The 3,163-nt window shown below is 39.0% G+C and overlaps 1 long non-coding RNA gene across 2 annotated transcripts; it reads left to right on the top strand.

Moving 5' to 3' along the window:
• The first annotated feature begins 1,526 nt into the window (after nucleotides 1–1,526).
• On the top strand, nucleotides 1,527–2,720 carry LOC143988094 (uncharacterized). 2 transcript variants are annotated; one of them, XR_013276754.1, is made up of 4 exons: nucleotides 1,527–1,689; nucleotides 1,788–1,940; nucleotides 2,241–2,374; nucleotides 2,507–2,720. It is a non-coding gene; the product is annotated as an uncharacterized LOC143988094 (long non-coding RNA). The 2 variants fall into 2 exon arrangements; XR_013276753.1 differs by having other exon boundaries at nucleotides 1,527–1,940.
• The last annotated feature ends 443 nt before the right edge of the window (nucleotides 2,721–3,163 follow it).

Here is a 3,163-nt window from a genome sequence, read left to right as displayed (position 1 = left end):
ACAGTCATGTATCTCTGAAAAAATCATATAATAGAGTAAAAAATAAAGATAGGACTTCCCTTCTCTTCTCCAATAAACAAAAAAATTTCGATAACAAAGTACGTATCATTACCAAATACTCTAACCAACATCATTCGTTCCGTGCTATAATCAATAAGTTTTGGCCTCTTTTAAAAGCCGATCCTATTGTTAATCAGTACATAAATGATGCACCATCAATCACCTATATGAGACCTCAATCACTCAAGGACAGCTTAGTTAGAAGTCACTTTCAGGACTCCTCAGGTGATACTAAATCCAAATATCCAGGTACCTATGCTTGCGGGCAATGTGACATGTGTCCCTATATACATAACTCTCAAAAGATCAGATTGCCAAACGGCAACCGTTTTGTTTCGAAATTTCACGTTACATGCTCCACTCCAGGCGTTGTATATTTGGCCCAATGCCGTTGTGGAGGATTTTACGTAGGTAAAACTAAAAGACTATTTTCTATCCGCATAAAAGACCACATCAAACCTATTCTTAATAAAAAAATCACCACAGCCATAAGTAGGCACATAGGCACCTATCATGCCTTTGACCCCAACTGGATACGTTTCTCAGCCCTGGCCCATATACCTCTAAACTCAAGAGGTGGCTCAGTGGACAAGCTTCTCTTACAAACTGAAGCTAAGTGGATCTTTATTCTAAAAGCCACTAAATACCCTGGTTTCAATGAAAATATAAGCTACAGATCCTTTCTATAGCTAATCTCTGTTTGTTTGTTTCATGAACCCTCCTACCTTAGCTGTGAGCCCCCGTGGAACCTGGCATGAAGAGAGAGAGGTGATATCCCCCTTTTCCCCTTTTTGTTCATCTTTTTCCCTTTTCCTTCCTTTCCTCCTACCCCCTCCCCAAGTCATTGGTTTTTCTTTTTCTTTTTGTCTTTTTGTTTTCAACAAAATATTTTATTTTATTTTATTTTATTTTCTTTTTATATTTATGTTATATCAAAAAAATATCTCTGTACATCAATTAATGTCATTATCAATTATTATTAACGCTGTACCGGTAATATATACCGTCTAATGTCTCGCTTTGCTTGGCCCAAGGTGGGTTTCATGGTTTGCACACTTGGGATCTCTGTTGCTCTCTATGAGTCCCACCCACATTGAGGAGCTTTGCTTTCTCCCTCCTTCCCTGCACCGCAATCCAAAGCCATATATTTTTTGATTTGGACTTGATACTCTGCTTTTTATCTTCCCTTGCTCCAAGTATGCAAGGGCATATGGACACCCAAGGGCGCAGCTGGGTATTATCCCCAGGCGGCGCCCGACTTGAGGTGGCAGGGAGCATGTAATCCCCTCTAGGGTTAAAAGCCATGATAATCGTCGTTTCTTCTGCCCTCTATGCTGACTTGTGTCTTCCCGCCCCCTTCAAGGGCGGAGAGTCAGCTTAGCCCCATCTCCATCAGCATTTGTCCAAATTAACCTCGTGTCAGCACTGAGGCATTATGGGGTTGGTAGTTCAGATGCCGACTTGAAAGGCTCTGCACATGCTCACTGCTTCCACCTATGGCTGTCCGCATCGAGCCGGTGACGTCAGACGCCGGCTCGATGGATGGGGGATATAAATAGGCAGCGCTGTCATTTCATCTGTAGCGCAGGTTCAGCACAGATACTACCGCCACGCTAACTTTTCCTCTTGGTAAATATATTTCTTTAGCTGAATTTTATACTGTTATAATACCGCCTCTCATCTTTCTATACCTATATTTAGTCATCCTTCTTTTTATTTACTTGTAGGTTCAGCCTGGCAGTGGCAGCATATCGCTGCACTCTGCAACTTATAAAACATCATAATGAATCAATTGATTCCTTTTTTGTAACTTGTTGCATTTGCATTGCACCAATACCATCATATGGAATTAACTCTTTCATCTCTGATTCTAACTGCAGGTAAAAATAATTCTTATTCCTTCTACTCTCTTTAACAGTATTTTTGTAGTATACCCCCAGTAGCCACTTCTTTCAACCCTTATACTAATTAGGCTTAATTAAAATCAATTGTTCCATCCCTCTGATAATAAGCATCTCATATCCTACTATGGAGGCATGTTTCTCAGCCCCAATTCCCTTTTATAATTTAGGGATTGATATTTACTTACCCACTTTGTTACAAACTAACATTTTTTAATACCTGTGCTGGACTTGTCATACTTGGTATTTATCTCTGGATTTTGTTTTTGATCTTTGTAGCGCTTGTCTACCTCCATCTATGCCCTGCATGAGGCTGGGTTGTTTTTAGCATTTGATCCTGTCACCTAATTCTTGTCATCTATTTCACCATCTGTTGGCCTGTGGGTTGCGATGCAGGAAATGATTATATCAGGGTAAGCATTTGGACTGAGCAAATTGAGACCAATTTCATACCTAATGTTCTGAAATTTATGTGTATCTAATTGTATGGCATAATTGTATTTTCTGTATTCTTAAACCTCTCTTTATGTTTATGTTCATGTTAGTTGCATACTCCCCTGAAGAAGCAAAAACGCGAAACATGTCGGGAGGATATATGATCATTCTCAGCAACTAACAATTTCAGGATCCCCTATATCTTGTGTCATGTAACTTTTTGTATAAAATGTGTATTTGCTATTATATTTTTGCTATTTTGGTTTCTCCAAAATAATTTTAACATATTTCCAACATTAAAGCTATGAATTCTTTTTTAAGAAATCTTTGTCTCTTTAATTAATGTACCGTTAAAAAATCCCCTGGCCCCCCCCTCCCTTTTTCCTATTTGTGGATATAATATTTATAGAATTATTGGGGGATGAGGTACCTTTAACAGGAATGTGTCTCTGGGATAGTGTGGACCAACTTATTTCTATTGTACTCATGCGTTTTAATACGCTTTTTGTCCTTAGGCCCACCTCCCTGTGACACGGCAACTTTCTGTAATGATGATAAAAAAAAAAATCTTTTTGTTCTTTTGTATTTTTTGCATTTATCTTTACTAATCAATAATATTGTATTTTTCCTCTCCCCCTTTTCCTTCCCCAATTTTCCTTTTTCCCTTTATTTCCTTCTCTCTCTCTCCCGGGTCCATGGCGGCTTTCAGCGGCGAGGCCTGGGAGGGCCTAATGAACAAAGCTTCTGACCTTCAAAAGAATAGTGAA

The sequence above is a fragment of the Lithobates pipiens genome, unplaced genomic scaffold (genome assembly GCF_037356315.1).
Source record: "Lithobates pipiens isolate NorthernLeopardFrog02 unplaced genomic scaffold, aLitPip1_a1.2 Scaffold_1, whole genome shotgun sequence".
In the NCBI taxonomy this organism is placed as follows: Eukaryota; Metazoa; Chordata; class Amphibia; order Anura; family Ranidae; genus Lithobates; species Lithobates pipiens.
This window is presented reverse-complemented; position numbering and strand designations above follow the sequence as displayed.